General features: G+C 38.5%; 1 protein-coding gene and 2 pseudogenes across 2 annotated transcripts in view; all 3 read left to right on the top strand.

Annotated features, from left to right (window-relative positions):
- The first annotated feature begins 2,970 nt into the window (after nucleotides 1-2,970).
- The window catches only part of Cd53 (CD53 molecule), a 28,712-nt gene continuing 9,147 nt past the window's right edge, over nucleotides 2,971-22,535 (top strand). For both annotated transcript variants that reach the window (XM_074050788.1, XM_074050787.1), the window contains exon 1: nucleotides 2,971-3,307. The gene's annotated coding sequence lies outside the window, so the exon portion shown is untranslated. The remainder of the gene's footprint in view (nucleotides 3,308-22,535) is intronic.
- On the top strand, nucleotides 15,866-16,552 carry LOC141414939 (thiamine transporter 1 pseudogene; annotated as a pseudogene).
- Nucleotides 16,589-17,291, top strand: LOC109675272 (thiamine transporter 1 pseudogene; annotated as a pseudogene).

The following is a 22,535-nucleotide window of genomic DNA, read 5'->3' as shown; positions in this document are numbered from 1 at the left end:
GCTTCTGTGTTCTCCTCATATTTCAGTAGTGACTGTTTTCTAATGATAAAAGCATAAAATGTAACTTACAAGACTCATTCATCTAAAAGGATCAGGAGGAAAAATGGCCTAAGTGGTCCATTTCCTTCAACATATCCACATGTGTTTTGTCCATTCAGGATGTCATTTGGCGGGTACTACTGAGCGATAATGAACATCAATGATTTACACTCCCAAACTTAAGCCAAGTTCAACTCTCTTAAATTCCAGGTTCCATTATCACCTACCATAGTTGACCAACCTATTATGAAGTGAGAAGACCAAAACAGGAGTCTGAACTTCTGCTAAATCCCTTTTCTAATTTAGTTTTTTTTCAAGGTTTTTGAGCATTCTTCTGGGTTACTCAACAGCATGGGGTGCCCTGACATTGTCTTATTCTCCATTTATTTTTGTTCTCGTTCCTCCAAATGGATTGCAAACCTGAATAGTCAGAACAGTATTTGTTCTCAATAAAATCTGGTAAGTTTGGGGATAAGTGAGTAAACAGTTTTCTGCCCTACCCCAACTCACAGGCCACAACCACCTCTGGTTGACAAGTACTTCGATTAGTCCTTTCCAGCTGGTAATGAAAACAAATATGTACAGAAAAAAATTTCCCTGCTAAAATGGTCATTCAATTTTACTATGAGCAATTCTCGTCTTGAAATAATCTGAAGATCTCATTTTTAACAACCACTTCCCCCTCCAAAAATGTTCATTCTATTTATCTCTTTCTGCCTCTTGCTCTCTCCTTCTGTCTCAAACCTCTGTCCTCTAACTTTCAGGCCTCTCCTTACCTGAAGCTATTCCAATATTTACTGCCTATGTGGTAGACACAATACTAGGCACTCAATGTACAACAATGAGGAAGATCATTCAACATACACAGAGCAACACAGCAACACAGGACCTACAAAGATTTGATTCTAGTAGGAAACAAAGACAATGAACGATAGGGAGGTAAGGTGGTGTGTGTGCATTGTGGGCATGTAGTAGGATTACATAGTCCTGTATGAAGGGCTTCCTGAAGGAACTATGATGTGGAAGATGAGTAAGAATTAGTCAGGTGAAGAGGTGAGAGGATAGTCTTAGGCCATGAAAGTGAGATAGAAGAGGGAGAAAGGAGCTGGGCACCAGTGGCTCACGCCTGTAACCCTAGCTACTCAGGAGGCAGAGATCAGGAGGCTCATGGTTCAAAGCCATCCTGGTAAAATAGTTTCTCGAGACCCTGTCTCGAAAAACCCTTTGCAAAAATAGGCTGGTGGAGTTGGAGTGGCTCAAGGTGAAGGCCCTGAGTTCAAGCCTCAGTACCAGAAAAAAAAAAAAAAGAAGAGGGAGAAAGGGAAAGATGGAGAAGAGAGACAGACAAACAGATAGACAGGAACAAGGTAAATTGTTCAAGCAACTCAAAGGAATGTCCTATCACTGTCCAGTGTTATCTAGTGTGTCTGGACTTGGGGTGGAGGGAGGGAAGGAGTGGCCAGCTGAGGGTTTTAAGCTGGGGAGTGACTTGGTTAAATTTACATTTTAGAAGGCTGTCCTTGCCTCCTGTGGGAAGAGTGAAGAAATAGCCAAGCTTATTTTGAGAGAGAAGAAGATCCTGTAACCCAGGTAAGAGGTAAGGGCTAATACAGTGTCTATGGGGTTGGAGGAATTGTCCTGATTGAGAAATAGAGCATGGATAATTTATAAAACTTGGTGGTAGATAATAGATAGAGGGTGAGAGGGTAACTTAAGAGGATACCTGGGCTCTGACTTAGGCAGCTGCATATTCAGGGCTTCCCTGAGCTGGTGGGCACTGGGGAAGGAACATACTGAAGCCAAGTTACTGAACTGAATTTGGAAGCTGGATTTGAAGTATATATAAGGTGGATCTTGAATGCAAGATTAGTCCATGGTCACATGAGTTTGGGAAATCTGCTTATTGTATTCCCTGCTCAGAGAATACTAAGGACTGACAATCTCTGCAGTAAGGAAACTTTTGTTTTAAATGTTTAATTCAGTTTTCCTCAGGAGCCAGCCCTCATAGTAGGTTACTTCAGAATTTGGATGCTACAGGATGAGGGAGAGAGCTAGCTTCTTCAGATGCGTTCTTTCAAGTCAAGCGCTGGGGAGAGCATCACCCATCTATTTATGTAGCAGATGAAGAAAATGGTGCTTGATATTTAGTTCCAAATATCACAACTGACTAGTAATACATTTGAGTTGTCACCAGGTCCTTTTGTCTTTCCAGTCTAAAAACGGTCCAGCAGATGCAACAAAGTCAAAATTAGAACCATGTTTTTTTACAATATATTTCTCAGAGTGTTTCCATTCTCTGTAACTTTGAAATAGAGGTTGTGAGGACTCTGCCATTTCTTAATTATATAATCTTGGGCAGATTATTAAATCTCTTTGAGCTCCTGTTCCTTCACCTATAAGTGGGTGTGGAACAGAAAGTAGAGGATTACTATTAGATGTCACTATTAATCAACCCAGGTTGAGAGGGTCCAATTTTCAAAGTTAGAGCTGTGATTGAAACCCACATCTTAGGGCTCTGAATCTGGTGCTTTCTTTACCAATTTTATCATTTCCGTTGGCTCCCCATGGGGGTCATGCCTTCAAGACTGCCCCTAACAACACCCCCATCTAGGACAATCTTGCTTTTGAGACTGAGAAGTCAGAAAATGGTGGCCAAAGTGGAGCCAAGAGACTACCTGAAGCCAGCTGGTGGGAGTCAGTTGAGAATAGAATGTCTTCAGATAGACAGTCTTAAGAATGGGATCCTAGAAAACTTTTAAAAATAATGATTCTTGTGTTTCACTCCAGTGTCAATCTACTTAAATGGGAACTCTGGTGGTGGGGCCAGGCATATTTATTCTAGAACAAATCTACCGGTAATTCTGAGGTGCAACCTTGATTGGGAAGCATAGATCTTCTCTAGACAAAACCCATCACCGGAATCAACCTAGAGCCCACTAGGACTCAGATTGGTTCCTGAACCAACTTATTCTTCAGGTTTTCCATTGTTTCTCAGAAACCAGTTTAAAGTGAGCTGTGGAAGGAAGCTTCTAAGAAGCCACTGGGGAAGGGTTGAATTTCTGAGGCTAAAAGGGCGGACTCAGCCTTACTTCCTCCGTCTTCTCATTTGGGCTTCCTGTCGTCACGGCAAGATTATATTTTTTTCTCCCTTCACTTCTCCTTTTACACAAATAGCCCCGGACATCTGTGTTACCAGCCTTGCCGTGGTCACCTCAAAGATAATCACCAAATTCTGCTTAAAGGACAGAGGGACAGTGCCTGCAAAAAGGTAAGATTAATAACTTTTTAATCTGGTTTGAGGGCAAAGCTCTGAACCATTTTATGTAGGGTATGTTTTCTTAAGGGTCTCCGTACACCTCTCTAGTAACTTTTGAATCCTAATTTCACAAATATTTAGATTATCAATATCTGGTGACATCTTCCTGAAGGCATTCAGGCCATAAACGCTTTGACTTAACCTACTTCCATTATCTGATACCTCTTTGGATGTGGGTATTCACACTCTTAAATTACAACTAAAATTACTTTTTATGACGATTTCTGATGCCTGGAGCTTTCTGTGTGAGATGAAGTTGGGGTGATTTCCTACCTGCTTTTGTCTTTAGAAAACTGATTTTGTGGTTTTATTTTTTTGCGGTACCTGGGCAAGCTTAGAGCCTACACCTTGGGCCACTACACCAGCCCTTTTTGTGTCAGGTATTTTTGAGGTAGGGTCTCATGAACTTATTTGCCCAGGCTGGCTTCGAACCACTATCCTGCTGATCTCTGCCTCCTCAGTACCTAGGATTACAGGAGTGAGCCACAGGTGCCTGGCTGGTCTTGTGGTTTTAAATGGATTTTTCCATTTGAGAAATTTTCAAAAGTAAAGTAAGGGAATCCCACTGTCACTCCTCAAAGCCACTAAATGGAAGAATGGCTAAAAATTGTAACATTGGAGGTGCTCAGTGACTGTACTTTAGAGGTGAAGGCTATCTAACCATTCAGGAGTCAGAGATGGAAAGTTTGTGAGACCTCATCTCAACAGAAATATCTGGGTGTGGTGGGGTGTGTCTCTCAACTTATTGCACAGAAACCATAAGCAGGAGCATCACGTTTCAGGCCAGCCTGGCATAAAGTGGGACCCTATCTCAAAAATAACTAAAGCATAAAAGGCTGGAGTGGCTCAAGTGGGAGCATCTGTGCCTAGTAAGTGTGAGGCCCTGAGTACAACTGCAGCACCGCCATTAAAAAAAAAAAAGAGAGAGAGAGAGGTGAAGGGCTAGATCCCTAAGGGAGGCTTACGAAGAACACTGTGATTTGTAGGGCTCTCCCAAATTAACTTACCCTTGGTACATAAAACATGAAAATTTAAATATATATATGTACCACAAAATGCACTTATGAAAGGCAACCTACAAGATCCAGTAATTTCTTTTTTTGCAGTACTAGAGTTTGAACTCAGGGCCTACACCTTGAACCACTCCACCAGCCCTTTTTTGTGATGGCTTTTTTTTTCGAGATAGGGTCTCATGAACTATTTGCCCAGGCTGGCTTTGAACTGTGATCCTCTTGATCTCTGCCTCTTGAGTAGCTAGGATTGTAGGTGTGAGTAAATGGCGCCTGGCATTACAGTGATGATTTCTAATTCATGTGCCATAATTAATGAGGTTGCAGCCAAGTCATAGCCAGCCTTCTAAGTTCTGACTTTCTGTGATCACAACAATAATTGCTGGTCACCACAGGAAAGTCTTTATCAGGTCTTTCTCCACCCAAGACCTGTTGAGACTCTCTTTTGATTATGTCCTGGAGGAGCAAGAGGAAAGTCCCCTGTGACCACACCTACTCACCTAAGAATGATAGGTGGGACTGGGGAAGAGAGTTCTAGTTTCCCAAAGAACCTCAGGGACTACTGAACCTGGAATTTAGAAAGACCAGACTTTTCAATGAAATAATTTAACAATCTAGGATTAGGTACCGCCTGAGGCCACACACTGTGCATTGCAAGGTACTGGTGGGGAAGAAGAGAGGTTAGGTAGAAGGGGGATTTTTATCCAGCAGTAGTCCTGCCATTAAGGAACTCTCACGGGAGACAAAACCTACCACTTTATACACGTGCTTTGGATATAACACTGAGCTAAAGAAGAATCTTAGCTGATGGCCGAATAAAGTTTTACTTTCTCAATCTTGAGCGGAATCTGTACTGTTTTGAAACTGTGGTTGAATGGGAACAGATGCTGAACTGAAACATGATTTCCTGTGAAGTTTCCTGTGTAGGCCAGTTAAGAGTATTTAGCTTTTAAACCAAAGGATCGGGTACCTTTACACCTACAGAAAATGATCCAAAGTTCATATCCCTTCACAGCTACCATTACTACCATCAGGTGAAGTCGGCTTTGTCCATTGACAGGAGGCACAAACTAGAAAAGAAAACTCTGTTGGTCCTTAGTTTCTTATGCCCTCTGGTTAAGCTCTGACTGCCCAAAGGCCCTCAGTCTCCTTTTCTCCTTTCCCATTCTCTGCTACCCTGCAATATGCCAATGGCCAGGTTTTGTGCTCAGTGCTGGAGACAGAAGGATAACTGATGGAGTTTTCAGTCTCAAAGAGTTTACCACTGAGGGCAGACACAGCGATACACAAGTTCAGCACAACATGCTGTTTTCTGTAAGGTAAGGAGAACATGCACACAATGGAGGGGCAGTGTAGGAGTAAGCCAAAGACTCCCCAAGAGAGGCAGTGACTGCTTGAGTTCAGCTTTGAAGAAGTATGAGTTTTCTTGGGAACTGGGAGCAATGGAATTCCAGATAGAGAGGGCATTGTATATGCAAGGTCAAAGAAGTATGAACCCCCAAACATGTTGGAAATGAAATTAAGCAATAGGATAATACATCGCATGACCACAGGAAGTGACAAGCCCTGTTGTGTACATGGCATTTGAAAGTGGATAGCATGCAGGAGGGTGAATTTGGTGGAAATATTTATACTTATGTATGAAAATGGAAAAGTGAGACCTGTTGAAATTATTCGAGGAATAGAGAGGGGGGGGTAAAGGAGAATGATGAAGGGAGTGAATTTATCTCAATATATAAGAACTTTTGTAAATGTCACAATGTACCCCCAGTTCAACAATAAAAAATTAATTAATTAAAAAAAGGAAGTGGATGGCAAAATCACTGAGCAGATAGGTCCTGGCTCTAGTCCTGGGCAGAGTGATTCTCCAGAGGTCCACATGACAGTGTTGATGGAATGTGGCTTTAAATGAGGTGAAGAGTCCCCTACATCAAAAAGAAGGATGGCACTTTCATGAAGGCACAGCCATTCTCTTTCTCTCAGCTTCCATTCTAAGAATTGCCATGTTAATTTAGTTACAGTAGTTTGGTTTGTGTTCTTAGATTAGTCATCCCACAGCACTTCTTTCTATCTATCCAGGAAACATACACTTTGTGTAGCTCACCTTGGGCCCTATGGACTGAGCACCTGCAATCAGGAAGCTCCCAGGACTAGCTGCTACTGCAGGTGTTGATGCTGAATCAAAAGAATCCAGAGAACCCAGACAGCTGACCTGGAGGCCAAAGGTGGCCTCCAGGGTGGCTGCTGGGGCAATTGGTTTAGGAAGACTGTCTGAAAATAGGTTTTGAGAAAGAGGAAGATATGCATTTCTAAAACCAGGGGTGAGAGCTCAGAATGGAAGCCAAGAATCTCTATGTTGGAATGTAGTGATGAGTCCTCTCTGTTCATGACAGCTATGGCCAAGAATTGTTGTAAGAGAAAAGATACCACATTTCTATAATCATTTTAAATGAGAGTACTATGTTAATGTTGATACTTAGAAGGAATCCAGAGATTATTGTTCAAATAAAGTATCTAATTTATAGTGAGAGCTCAATGAATGTTAGCTGTTATAACATCCCTATCTGCTTATTTTTCAAAGTGACTTGTCCAAAATCATAAAATTACTTACTAGCTATTTAAAATGCCTTCTGATTCTGGATGGAATGTTCTTTATTCCACACTGTATAATTCTACATTCCCTTTTCTTAGAGATTTCTTTCTAAACAGGCAAGATTAGACCGTGTTCTTTGTTTCTATAAAGAAATTTTTAGTGCATTTTATCATAAGCTAACTTAATTGTAAACCTAACTGATGTGAAACAAGTATGCTAGCAAATCAAATATTTCATATATATATATTTAATTTGCCAAACATTTGTTTGACATTTCAGAAAATTAAAGAATAAGAATAGCAAATGATTTTTATGCCTCATCTTTTTTTGACTTAAAAATTTTTTTGGATTTATCATACATTAATAATATGAGGGGATTTGTACCATGACCTTGAACAAGTTCACCCCTCCATTATATTCCTACTCCCCTCCTCCTTCTTTCACACAGTGTCTGGTGGATTTCGTTAAGCTGTCTTCATATGTTACATGTAGCGTACTGCCATCTCTTCACCCTTTAGTAGCCTTTCCTTTATGCTTCATGTCTTTTAAAACTTGTCTGAGTAATATTCACTCTATATCAAGAACAAATGCAGGCCTTAAAATTACTCCATGGTTCATTACTCTAAAACAGTTTATTATACTACATCAGTATCATTAGGAACTCAAGTTGTAATGATTTTAAAATCAGAATCCTTTGTATCATTTACTCATTTTCAACTTTTTTTTTTACTTTTTATTTTTGACAAATATTCAGACTTACCGAAAAGTTGACAAAAAGAACATGAAGAATTTCTGAGCTCCCTTCACTCATGCTTCCCAAATACTCATTTTACCACATTTGCTTTATCCTTCCCTGGCCCTCTCATTTGACTGTAATTGCTAACATGAGGTCCTTTCTCCTAAATACTTTAGTGTGCATCTTGACAAACAAAAACATTTATTAACATAGCCACTTAACAGTGATGTAAATCAAGAAACTAACACTGATACAATGCTATTAAAATATGTGGATTTTATTCAGATTCCACCAATTACTCCATCAATTTCCTTTGCAGTAAGGGAATTCTCTGAGTGGGTATCCCTTGTCTCTCACTGCTAGGTCTCTTAGTCTCTTAGTTTGTGCAGTACCTGAGTTTTTCTTTGAGTTTCATGACATTGATGTTCCAAAAAAATAAAGTCCAGCTATTTTCTGCAATGCCCCTCTGGGTTTGTCTGATGTTTTGTCATGACTAGAATCAGGTTAATCAAACTTTGGATAGAATTACCATAGAAGTGGTTTTCCTTGCTTAAGATCAGCATAGTAAGAGGGAGAATATGATCAAGCACATTGTATGTGTGTGTGAGAAAAGTCATAATGAAACCCATTTAAAAACTGCAAGAAAGACTGGTCGCTGCTGGTACATGCCTGGAATCTTAGTTACTTGGGAGGCTGAGATCAGGAGGATCTTGGATTGAGGCAGCCTGGGCAAATAGTTCAAGAGCCCTCATCTTCAAAATAACCAGACCAAAATCCACCGGAGGTGTGGCTCAAGTGTAGAGTGCCTGTTTTGTAAGTTCGAAGCCTGAGTTCAAACTCCATTTCCACCAAAAAAAAAAAAAATTGCAAGAAAGATTAAATGGGAATGGAGAGAGAGAAAGGGAAGTAAGATAAAAGTTATAAAGGATGTGAATTTGATGAAAGTATATTATGTGTATTTATGGAAGAATCACAATGAAATCCCCTACATTGTATAATTAATATTTGCTAATAAAAATAGGTGGAAGGAAAAACCCCACCCCCCCAAAAAAAACCCCATAATAGCCTTAAAGTAGAAACAGCTCAAAAGTTCAGCAGCTAACTGATGAAGAAAATGTGGTAACAATAGAAAATTATTCGGCAATAAAAAGGAATTAAGTTCTGATTTTCAAAAAAATGAGCATAAGTTGCCTTGAATAGGCTTACAGGAGAGGGATCCTGTCCTACAAAGTTCTACATATTTTTAGGATAATAAGAACAGAGGAACTTTATTGACTGTGTAACCTTGTTGTAAAGATCTGTGTCACAGGTCAGGTGCTAGTAACATCTTGCTAAACTCACCAATGGAAGTGAGCCTCCAAGATATTTACGTTTGTCTTTTTCCCTTACTTTTTCTTTTCTCCTTTCCTCTCCTTTATTTCTCGATTTTTTTTATAAAGGGCAAACAAAACTTAAGAATTATTTCCAATAAATGAAAACCAAAGGATTATTAAAGACCTTCTGGAGCCAGGTGCTGGTCAGGTAAATAGTTCGTGAGACCCTAACTCAAAAAAAACCCATCACATAAAAAGGGCTGGCTGAAGGTGTAGACCCTGAGTTCAAACCCCAGTACTGCAAAAAACAAACAAACAAACAACAAAAGACCTTCTGGCCCTGGTTGTATTTTATTCCTAAAAAATCTGTTAGAAGTTTCAGGGTCACACTTAGGAATAGACTTAAAGATAAGCACTGGACTTGATTTTTCTTGGTGGTACTGGGATTTGAACACAGGGCCTCATGCTTGCTAGGCAGGTGCTCTACCACTTGAGTCACTCTGCTAGCCCTTTTTAGTGTTGCGGATTTTCAAGATAGGGTTGTTCCTATCTTGCCCTGGATGGCTTCGAACCTCAATCCTCTTGATCTCTACCTCCTGAGTAGCTAGGATTGCAGGCATGGAGCACCCACACATGGCTTGAACTTGATCTTTTAGTCAGTATTTACTGAACCAACTGCTCATTACTGAGCCATCCAGGAAATAATCTCACTCACCCCCCACATGTGTGATAAGTGTTAATATTCCCATTGAAAAGATGAGGAAGCTGTGAAAGTTAGACAGGTTAAGCAAGTTGTCTCAGGCCAGACATTTGGCAGTGCTGGCACACTTAACTAGGCCTGCCTGATTCCAAGTGTTTACCAGACTGTGATGCATGGAACACTATGTTCTTTGAACTTTTAATTAGTCATCTTCACCAACTAAATTATAGTACTCACGTTAAGTTTCCCCAGGCCAGGAAGCAGCTGCAGGTCAGCAATTATCCAAGGAAGAAGCCTCTAGTCCTGCCCAATCTGGCTGCAGAGCAGTGACTCCATCAATCCTCAATGCCTTCCTGCAGCCTGCTCTAGGCTGAGATGCAGACACTAGTGCTGGTCTCTGCGTGGAGCATATCAACTGGAGAAACCCACCCACACCAACGTCTGCCTATCTGGCATTGCTACCAGCCAGTCTGTCCAGAATCCCAGACTAGATTAAATAGCAAAGCTCTCTAACCCTTAAAGAACACTTGCAATGACTGGAAGAGGCAGAAATCTATTTAAATGTGCAAGAATTATTATAAGAACACAAGGATTATGAATAAATAATCTTCAGTATAAGAATAGATTTATAGTTATTTAAATAGACTTTTCTTTTAGAGACCCATAATGTACATTAACATAGAACAAGTTTCTTAAAGTCATTCATTTAAAATTTTCATTTTTGTTTTATTTTTACTTAATCTCATTTACTGCCAAAATTCTCATTCCCTACAGCTTTGTTTGTTTTTGTTTTTGAGAAGCATTTGCTAATATCTGGTCATAATGGTCAGTATAAAAACAAAGCTGCCTGCCATAGCTACAGACTGGCTTCTGAAATGGATTAGATAAGGCTGGAGCTCAAGAACTGAGAGGTTCTTGAAGTGTCTATCCAACTGCAACCATTTCGTTTGTTGTTGTTTTGCTTTGCTTTTTGCAGTACTGGGGCTTGAACTCAGGGTCTACATTTTGAGCCACTACACCAGCCCTTTTTTTGTGATGGGTTTTTTCAAGATAGGGTCTAGCAAACTCTTTGCCTGGGGTGGCTTCAAACTGCAATCCTCCTGATCTCTACCTCCTGAGTAGCTAGAATTACAGGCTTGAACCACAGTGGTCAATGCTAATCCTTTCTAAATTAAGTTCAGGACTAGATTAGATAGTACTGCAAGTACAGGAAAGCACAGAAAGATCAAAGAGAGATCAAACTAGAAATCCACAAGACAGTTTCCCAGCCCAAATTCTTTGCTTGGAGGACACTAAAGGATGAAATTCATTCCTGGCCTCCATGTTGGGCCCTGGGAGGTGGTCACAGCTAAGTGTGGTTTGGTCACAGAGGTTTCCTGGAAATTGACGTCAGGGGCTTTCTGCATAGAACACATCCCATGAGTCATAGGAGTTGGGAGTGGCAGATTTTAACTATAAGGGTTATGTCAGTTCCTCTGGACAGTGGTTCCAAGTATGGGAGGTGTAATAACTGGCCAGTAACAGTGAAGAAAGGATAGGGGGAAACCCAGCATTGTCTCAGGGATTGTGAAAATGGGGCCATCATTGCATGTGGTGAAAGTAGTGACTGTCGACACCAAGTGGGCAGATTTTCTCCTTGAACTTAGCAGGATTTTGAGGAAGCAGAAAATCCGGAAGGGAGGAAGAAGAGTAATTTTCTTTTGTGAAGGACAAGATTGGTGAGGATATTTCCAGATTTGTGGGCTCCTCACTGGTAGACAGTGAAGTTAAATGAGCCTGAAGCAGCTGTCACAGGGTCCTAGTATGCTGGGGTTTGTGAGACTCTAGGAGGTATCTGGACCAATCTCTTTCTGTTATGGATGAGTAAATCTAAAACATTATATTAGCAGAATAAAAAAATCAGAGCCCAAGGCTCCTGACTCTGCAGTTTCATATTTATTCCACCATATCAGATTATTTGGAGTTACTGAACTAAGGTCAGGTTATTTGTTCATTCTACAGTCTTATTTTTTTTTAGTCTACAGTTTTTAGTACTATACTTGGCTTCAGGATTCAAAGATGAATAGAGGTCCTCCCACCCACAGGGAGCTCACATTCTAGTGTAATACCAAGGAACAACTTAGGGGAAGTGAGGGCTGAGTGTGATGAGTTTATGAGAAGATATTATGGAAAAGTGGCATGTGAGCTGAATCATTAGGATGACTAGTGATTAACCAGATCAGAAGTTCAAAGGAGAGAAAAGAGTAAATTTCAGCAAAAACCATGAACAAAAGTAAGAAAGATGCTGCTGGAACAAATGTGTAAGGTTGATTGCTAAATTTTAAAATATGTGTACAACAGGGAGTGTTGCCATGAGTTTGGAGTCATGGACAAGAAGGAAGGGGCCTTTCCACATATGTGTACCTGCATAAATCCATCACCTCCGTCAAGACAATGAACAAATTTCTCATCCTCATCTCTCACCTTGTAATCCCTTTCATACAGTCTTCTTCTACTCTCCTACCCCTCCCCATGTCTTCATGCAGTCATTGATCTGCTTTCTATTGCTATAGATTTGTTTTCATTATCTGAAGTATTATATAACTGGAATCATACAGTGTGTACTTTTTTGTCTAGCCTTTTTTCGCTCACTTTAAGACTCACTTTTGCCTTCAATCTTTCATTCCACTTTATTGCTGAGTTAGTCATTGTACAGTTACACTACAGTTCACTTATGCATTTATCTGTTGATGGGCATTTGGGTTGTTTCCAGTTTAGGACAATTATAAGGAAAGCTGCTATGAACATTCCTATACAAGTCCTTGGATGAACTTATGCTTTCTTTTCCTTTGGGTAAATTTCTGGGAGTAGAATGGTTGGATCATATAAGTACACATTTAACTTTTTACAAAACCAGCAAACTTTTTCAACATGATATACCATTTTACATTCCCACAATAGGGTATAGGAGCTTCAGTTTTCCTATTCGCAACCAACACTTGGTGTGGTTAAGTTTTAAAACAAACAAACAAACAAAACTTCTGGCCATTTTAGAAGGTGTGGAGTGGTATCCTATTGTAGCTTTAATTTGCATTTCCCTAATGAGTAGTGAAGTAGAGAATTTGTTTATCTGCTTACTTGCCATTCTACACTTCTTTGGTGAAGTGTCAGATTTTTTTGATCATTTTTAATTTGGGTTATTTCCTTATCATTGAGTTTTAAGAGTTCCTTATGTACTATGGATGCAATCTTTTTATTTTTCTCTTTTTCTTTTTTTGAGGTGGAGTTTCACTGTATTGCTCAGGTTGGCCTTGAATTCCTGGGATAAAGTGACCCGCCTACTTCAGTCTTTTACCCCCAAAGTAGTTGGGACTTCAGGGATGTGCCACCATGTCTGGCCTGGGCGCAAGCTTTCTTAGCTCATGTGTGATTTCCATTCTTTAAACAGTGTCTTTTGAAGAAGTCCAATTTATCCATTTGTTTTTGATGTCTTATTTCAGAACTCTGGCTAGCCAAGTTTGCAAATATTTTCTCTTGTATTTTCTTCTGGAATTTTATACTTTTTGGCTTTTACATTCAGATCTGGGACCCATTTTCAGATAGTTTTTTAATACTGGGGATAGAATGCACTTGCCTTGTGCATTCAATAAGCAAGTGTTCTGTAACATAAGTCATGCACTGAACTTTATTGCAGATATGGTGGATATAATGAAAGACTTTCTGGCTGTTGTCATTTTTTTGCATATTGATATTCAGTTGTTGTGGTATTGTTGGTTGAAAAGAGTATCCTTCATTCTCTAATCTATTGTCTTTACATCTTGTCGAGGATCAGTAGTCCATATATGTCTGGATTCTGTTCTGTTCCATTGATTACTTGTTAATCTTAACACCATTACTATGTTGTCTTTAATGTAGCCTTATGGAAAGTAATGGACTTGGGTAGTATTTGATCTCTAACTTTGTTTTTTATCAAATTCATTTTTTACTATGCTAAGTCCTTTGAATTCCCAAATAAATTTTAGAATTAATTTTTTTATTCTCTATAGAAAAGTCTGCTGTGATATTGTAGACTGGGATTACAATGACTCTATAGATAATATATCTGAGGATTGATTTTAACAGTATTGTCTCCTGACCCATGAATATATCTCTCCACTTATCATATCATTTGCAAATTATCTCAACAATGTTTTTTATAGCTTTGGAATACAAGATTTTCACATATTTTGTCAGTATTTTATACTTCTAAATGCCTTTAAATTTTTCATTTGATTGCTGCTGGTGTATAGTGATACTAATGATCTTGCACATCAAGTACAAAAATTTTACTATGCTCACTTACTAGTTCTAGTGGATGTTTCATAGATTTCTTTAAATTTTTATAAAGGCAATCATGTCATCTATGAATAAAGTCAGTTTTACTTTTTTTCTCTACAATTTAGATGTCATTTTTTTCATGCTTTATTACACTGGCTGAATAAAAGTGTAAGTGCGGATAGATCTGACCACTAATGTAAGGGAAAGTCTTTATCATTAAGTATTATTGCCAGCTCTGTTCCTCATAGATGCCCTTATAAAGTTGAGTACCCTTCGATCCCTTTTGTGCTGAGTTTTTAAAATCAGAAATAGATGTTGAATTTTGTCAAATGAATTTTATCCATCTATTAAGATAATTATTGGTTTTCCTTACTTTTAATTTTGTTAATATAGTTAGCTAAATAGTTTTTTTTGAGACAGGGTCTTGCTAGGTATCCCAGGCTGGTCTTGAACTTTCTATAGGCTGGGCTGGTCTCCAGCTCACAATCCTCTTGCCTTAGCCTCCTGAGTACTTCTGCCTGATTATAGGTGTGCACCACCATACCTGGTTCTAGGTTTTTCAAATGTTAAAATAACTTTGTATTCCTAGGATTAACTCCACTTGGTCATAATTTCTTATGCTTTTTCTATATTGCTAGATTTTTTTAAACTAAAAAGTAAAGTATTGTGTGTGTGTATATATATATATATATATATATACACATACATATATTTGTGTATGTGTATGTGTGTGTGTGTGTGTGTGTGTGTGTGTGTGTGGTATTGGGGTTTTAACTCAGGGCCTACACCTTGAGTCACTCCACCAATTCTTTGTTGTTGGGTATTTTCAAGATAGGGTCTCTAAACTATTTGCCCAGGCTGGCTTCAGATCTTAATCCTCCTAATCTCTGCCTCCTGAGTAGCTAAGATTATAGGCGTGAGCCACCGGTGCCCAGCTATTGTTTCTGATTTTTCATCTATGTTCATGAGGAATATTGGTCTGTGGTTTTATTTCTTATAATACTATATTTCTCTAGATTTAGTTCTGGACTCAGGGTGAATTGAGGAATTGTGCATTGCTTTTCTATTTTCTGGAAGTTTTGATATAGTTTGAATAGAATTTATATTTTCTTCTTTTTGTGTTTAATAAAAAAAATCATCAGTAAGGCACCTCAGCAGTAGTTTTATGGGAAGGCTATCTGTTCCTTGAATAAGCTTTTGTAATTTGTTTCTTTCACTTTTTTTTTTTTTTTTGGTGTTCCTGGGGATTGAACGCAGGGCCTTGCAGTGCCCTACCAATTGAGCTAGTCCTCCATCCCTAATTTATTTCTTTTGAGGAGCTTATCTATCACGTCTAAGTTGTTGAATTGTTGCATAAAGTTGTTCATCCCATGTAATTACTATCCTTTTGATATCTGTAGATCTGTGGAGTTGTTACCTCTCATTCCTAATGCTGGGATTTCTGTGCTTGTTATATTCCATTGATAGTTTGTGAAGTTTATCAGTTTTATTGATCTAAAAGAACCAGTTTTGACTTCATTAATTTTCCGATTTTTATTTAATTGATTTTGGTTCTTACCTTATTTCCTTCTATTTATTTTGGGTTTAATTTGCTATTCTTTTTTTTTTTTGTGGTACTGGGGGGTTTGAACTGAGAGCCTGGTATGCTTGCCAAGCAAGTGCTCTACCACTTGGGCCACATCCCCTGCCCTCATTTTCTAGTTTCTTAAGATGGAAGCTGAGGTCATTTGTTGAGACCATTCTTCTTTCTAATATAGACACTTAGTGGTATGAATTTCCCTCTAAATTTAGTGACTTTTTTGACACCGACAAATTGATGGTTTTAAAGGATATTTTTAGGGGCAGCAGCACTTTCCTCTTGCATGCTGCTCAGGTCCATGCTGATTCTCACCAATGCTGCTTCTTCACCAGCATCAGGCCTTCTGAGACCTTACTGGCCACCCAACCTCTTGGAACCCAGAAAGAACCTGACCGAAAGGGAGGTCTTCAATGAAATCTATCCAGTAGGGACTTACTCTTACCTGGCGCTGAGGTTTCCTGGGTTCCTTGCCACAGGAAGCTCTGTTACAAACCTATTATTCTACTACAGGGACTCAGCCTTCTTGCTACATGGTTCATATTGCTCTATGGCCAGGGATGACTGGCCATTCAGTTCCTGGAATTCTTGTACAGCATTGCCACAGCCACTGAAATTGGCTATTTCTCTTATATCTATTATGTGGTAGACTTGGGCATGTACCAGAAAATCCCAGCTACTGTGAGGTGCCTCCGAGGTGGACTTCACAGTGGATGCTGTCTGAGGGCAAACCTGGTTTCAGTGGCAGGCAGTGTCTGTTCATCCTGAATGTCATCTGTCTTACCTGTGTTTTTGTGGCTTTGCTGTTGCCTGGCTTTTGCCAGTGCCGCAGAAGAGCCTCTTCGTTCACCATGCTTCTTCCTCTTGCCAGACAATGAATCATATCAAGGCACAAAATGGTGGCATCATAATTGGGACCCTAGCTTCTAACCACTTCCTGGGTGGGAGCATATTAAGTCAAAAATCCCTGTAAATTTGGAGGACCCTCCGATGGAGGAACCATCTCCTCATGTTGAAGGTACTATGGAATGATTTCTTAATGTGCTATTCCTCCTACCTGCTGCTCTGTTTGTCCATGTGGCTGGCCTCTCTGCCCATGGCTATTTCTAAGTCATGAACTACACACAGGGCCTGTGGGAGAAGATGATGTCTTCTACTGTTATCTACAGTGGTATTGTGGAGGCCATTTCAACCATACTGGATGCTGTTACTGTGCTGGGAGTTGGTTAGATAAAGACATCCTGGTCAACATGGGGGAAATAACACTATCTCTGCGTTCTCTCCTGACTGCTACTGCAGCATATATCATGGACACTGCTGGTAACATTTAGATGTGCTACACATCCTATGTTGTCTTCAAAATCGTCTGCATTTTACTCATCACAATCGCAACCTTTCAGATTGTTGCATATCTCAGCAGGGAACTGCACACCCTCGGGTTTGGTGTAAACACCTCCATTGCCCTGGCACTGTAGAGTCTGCTCACTCTGCAGTAGGTGTCAGTAACCTTGGCTTAGAAATTACCACCAGTTTCTGGTCTATGCCAGTTCATTTGCACTCATTGCTGTGGTTTTCCTGGTTAGCAGTGCAGCGTTATGAAGAAAAGCAGAAAGCAGGAAGATTTAGGTTCTCAAGTAACCACTCATAAAAGGAAGCTGAAGGACTGCTTCTTACAGCAAGAGCTCTGCACACAAACTGTTCAAATGTACTGAATTTTTAAAGGTTTAGACAAATATTTATTTATGAGTATACATTTTCATGACTTCAAGGCAGCCACTCAACCAATACCCTGAATTCCTGGAGTAACATGATACTGTTGAGAGAAACCAGAAGAGAAGGTTGTTTCATGAATTATTTATAAGAGCTAATTTAGGGATGCCTTTTTTGCTAATTAAAAAGTGCACTTGATTTTGGAAACCAAGTAATCAACAACAGTCAAGCAGCACATGGAGCTGCTTACTTGATTGGCAGGTGATCTTGGTATTTTATAAGTCATGTACATCTCTGAATTCACTTAGCCAGACCCTTGGCCTGGGGGACCAGGACTTCATAGAAGCCACTGGATACTGGAAGTCACGATAGAAATATGTTCTATCAGCACCTGCCTCTTTTCAGCTTCATTCTAAGTTTTCTGTTGCTCATGTGCATGTGTGCTTCTACAGATGAAAGTTGTTCCTATCCCTGGCGGCATCTGCTCTGGTTTAATGTTCTGTCAGTAAGGAGTATGTGTCATTTCTTCATCACATGAATGCTCGAGGTTCCCAGCTTGGCCATTGTGTATTTGTGAAAACTTTCTTTAGAAGTACATTTTTGCATTATTCATTCACTTCCCAGAGAAGCTTATTTAGTCAGAAGAGAAGGCAAGTTTTAAAGCCTGCAAATAATTGAAATGAAGAAACCTAACCAAAACAACTAAAGGTAGGTTTTCTTGTCTTTAATACTTTAGTATGAAGGACTGTCAATTCCCTGATGAAAAATCATATATCAGTAAAGACACAGTGAGTCCATTTTGTATTTGCATTCTCTTCTACTTCTAAAATAAAATGAAAAAGTCTTTTTCTTTAAAATAATTTCATTCCCATTTATAGCCTTTGTATTATTTTGGCTTTCTTTCCCAAGGTGAAGATGTCAATAGGGGTTGGATTATTCCAAGACCTTTATCATAAACAGAGCCCCTGTTTAATTATTTCAATGGGGCAGGAACTAGGATAGATTTTTTTGTTTGTTTTTGTTTTTTAGGATAGATTTGATTCCTGCATTTTGTATTAAATCTGCCTGTGTCTCTGAGTAGATTATCTTGAATACTTACTTAAATTAACATTTACTAGTAATTCAATTCCCAAGTTGCTTGAAAAAAATGTTCTTTATACATTTAATTCTGAAACCAGTCTACCAAGGGACTGCTAATTCATGAAACATGGAAACTATTTTAAAGCCAACTTTGTTGCTTTGTTGTGAAAGGGATCTAGGTAGGTGCTTTTAACTGGGCTATTAACTTTCTTAGAGAATGGCATAGCTAAGCAATTTTTTTTGTTTTGTTCTTGTTTTGTGGCACTGGGATCTGAACTCAGGGCATCATGCTTGCAAGGCATGTGCTCTACCTCTTGAGCATGCTCTCAGCCCTAAGCAATGTTAATAATAGTGTTAAGATTGTAAAGTTGGTTTTAGGGGATGGATCAGGGGTAGGGAGCCCGCCTAGTTTGCACAAGGCCCTGGATTCAATCCCTAGCACATCAAAAGAGAAAAAAAGCAAGACTATAAAATTGACATATTCTTTTGACTTAAGTTGTAATCCTAGAAGAAAATAGTTGAGAATAAGAAAGGGTCAATAAATAAGAGAAAGGAATAAATAAATAAGAGAAAGGAAAAAGAACACTAGTGAAGGAGGGGAAGGGAAAGTGATATAAAAGTAGCAAATCCCAATTTTATGTTTTGTCTTTTTTTCCTGTTTCCTTTTTGCTCCATAGGGAACTGTTTACCCAGAAACAAGCAGAAAAGTAACATAGGAAGAATTTTATTTAATTTTAAAAAAGTAAAATGGACTGTTTGGTACAGTCAAAATTTTCACATTACCAAAGCAGCAGTATTTCCTTGGAATTTAATTTAATTCACAGTTTGTGGCTCCCAGCCTTAACTTTTACCTGTTTAAAACAAGAATATGTTCATATCTTGGTATGTGGCCATGTTTGTAGAATGCTGAACCCATGTGTTGGTTAAACTGTATGAAATTTTGTAAAGAGGTGAAAATAATTTGTTGTACTTTCTATTCACTTCTGTATAAACTATAAAATTATTTATATTAAATTAATACTTTACAATGTAAGAAAATATTATTTTGGTTCAAAATTCTTTTGATTTCTTTGGCCCATGGGCTATTTAGAAGTATATTATTTAGTTTTCTAATTTGGGGAGATTTTCTAGATATGTTTTGGGGATTTCACATTATTTATTTATTTATTTATTTATTGCAGTACTGTGGCTTGAACTCAGGGCCTTCACCTTGAGCCACTCTGCCGGCCCTTTTTGTGTTGGGTATTTTCAAGATAGGGTCTTGAGAATTATTTGCACAGGCTGACTTTGAACTGTGATTCTCCTGATCTCTGCCTCCTGAGTAGCTAGGATTGCAGATGTGAGCCACTGGTACCCAGCTGAGATGTTTTTGTTATTGATTCTAACTTAATTCCTTTTAAATTTATTGAAACTTGGTTTATGATCCAGAACAGTCTATCTTGTTCATACACCTTGGAAAGAATAAGTATTCAACTGTTGTGGGGGAAGAAAGAGAATCACACTCAATTAGTTCAAGTTGATTGATACTGTTGTTCAAATAATTTGTATCTATTATTCTATCAATTATACATTTAATATTCTATCCATTGTTAAATCTTCAAGTATAATTGTGTATTTGTCAATTTCTTCTTTCAGCTCTACCAACTTCTACTTCATAAATTTTGAGGCTTTGTTACTAGGTGCAAAAACACTTAGGATTTTTTCTATCCTTTAAATCAATCAGTCCCTTTATCATTATGAGGTCACCATCTTTATCTCTAGCAATTTTTCTCTGTAATATCCTGTATCATATACTAATATATACACTCTTCAAATTTTTCTTTTATTAATTTTAGCATGCTACATGGTACATATCTCCCCACACTTTTGCTTCATAAATATTTGTTTCTTTACATTTGAAAGGTTTTTTGGAGAGGAGGCAGTACTGGGGTTTGAACGCAAGGCTTCATGTCTGCTAAGTAGATGCTCTGTCACTTAAGGCACTATGCAAACACATTTGAAAAGGCAGCATAATTAGGTCTTTGCTTTTTGAGTCCATCTGGTGATCTCTGTTCATATTTTGAGTATTTAGAACATTTTGATTACTGGGATATTGATGCAGTTAGCTATGAGCTTATTTATTTTCTATTTGTTCACCTGCTTATTTGTTTTCAATTTTTTCCTCTTGTATTTTGTTTTCCTTTCCCTCTTTTTTTTTCTGGCTTCTTTTGATTAATCCAGCATTTTATGATTTTTATCTTCTTCACTGAATCATTAGTTGTAATTTTTTGTTTTGATAGTTTACTGATTGCAATATGTTTTTTACTACACATTTTCACTTATCACAATTTATTTTCAAATGCTCTTACTACTCCACATATAAGAACTTTACAATAATAAACTTCCATTTCTCCCCTCCGCCTCAATGTATTATCACAAACTTTACTTTTACATTTGTTACTAACCCCACAAATATTGTTAGCATTTTTACTTAAATAGCTCAGTATCTTTTAAAGATATTTAAATAATGTGTTAGTCAGTTTTCCATCACTGTGACAAGATACCTGAAGAAATCAACTTAAGAAGAGGAAAGGTTTATTTTGGCTCATGGTTTCAGTCTGGTCATTTGGCTCCATTACTTAAGGGCAATGATGAGGCAGAATATCATGGTGGGGAGTATGAGGCAGAGCAAGAGTCCTCACTTCTTGGAGGCTGGGAGGAAAACAGAGAGGGAGAGGGAGAGACAGAAAGAGGAGGAGGAAGAGGAAAAGAAGAGGAAGAAGAAAAAGAAGGAGGAGGAGAAGAGGTTGGGTTTCCCATATGCCTTTCAAGGATACACCCCAAATTACCGACTTTCTCCAGCCAAACCCCACCTTCTAAAGATTCTACAGCCTCCCAACAGCACCTTCAGCACATGAGCCTTGTGTGATATTTAAGGTTCAAGCCACAACGCTTAACAAGAAAAAAATTGCATACTTATTCATGCAGTTGTGGTTTCCAGTGTTCCTCAGGACTTTGCGTAGACCAGTGCTTCCATATGGTTTCATTTTTCTTCCACTTGGGATTTCTTCCAATGTTTCTTGTAGTGTGGATCTACGGGTCAGAAATTATTTCTGCTTTTATGTATCTTACAATCTTTGATTTTTCTTGGTTTGTTTCTGAAATAATCTTGAAAGTATATGCAAATGCATTTACAATCAAATTAATTTTATTTAATGTGATTGACATAGTGGTATAAATTCAAGAATACTCCTGAGGTTCAAAGCAGAAGGGGAGGGGGGAAAGTACAAACAACAGCGTTTATTCCCTTGTGAACCTCTCATTTATATCCTGGATGAACTCTCTCTCAAGACCATATGCTTTTTGGGCACCTTGGCATTGCAAAAAAAACATTATGGATTTTTCAAGCAACTCGTGCACTAGAAATGGCATACTTTTAATAGGAAAAATGGCAAATGGACATTCTGCATTGTATGTCAATCTTATGAACAGTTTCGAATTATGAGTAATTCTATAGAATCTCATTACCTTTGGGAGAAAACTCAATATGTTCTATCTGGATGTCTAGAATTAAGGACCAGAACCAGAGATCTGGGGCATTGATGTTGTCATTGAGAAAATGATATTCTCTTTAAAAAGATCAAGCTCACATTGCTGTTCTTCATTTCCGCATTCCATATTTGTTGGATTGTTTCAGCTCTGCTGTAAGATTGACATCTACTGGACAATATTCAAAACTTATTCATGGTCACATCTCCCAGGACATCTAGAACAGAAGACACCATAGATGTTTGTGCAACAAAAGATTGAGTGAGGCATAAGCAAATTCACTCTCACTTTTATGCAGAGGTTTACATACCAAATTTTATATATATATATATATATATAAAATACCAAATTGTATATATATATATAAAATACCAAATTATATATTATATATATGTATATATCAAGGGATTTAAGGAACAGCTGTCCACACCATTGGTCTTCTCCATGGCTGGTCAATTGTTCAGCCCAACTATCCTTGATCTCAAGGACTGACTTCTTAAGTAATGGGTCTTTATTTTTATTTTTATTTTTTATTGTTTTATTATTCATATGTGCATACAAGGCTTGGGTCATTTCTCCCCCCTGCCCCCACCCCCTCCCTTACCACCCACTCTGCCCCCTCCATCTCCCCCCTACCC

The sequence above is a fragment of the Castor canadensis genome, chromosome 12, assembly GCF_047511655.1.
Source record: "Castor canadensis chromosome 12, mCasCan1.hap1v2, whole genome shotgun sequence".
Taxonomy (NCBI): Eukaryota; Metazoa; Chordata; class Mammalia; order Rodentia; family Castoridae; genus Castor; species Castor canadensis.
The sequence above is the reverse complement of the archived record's forward strand: the minus strand, read 5'-3'. Positions and strand labels throughout refer to the sequence as shown.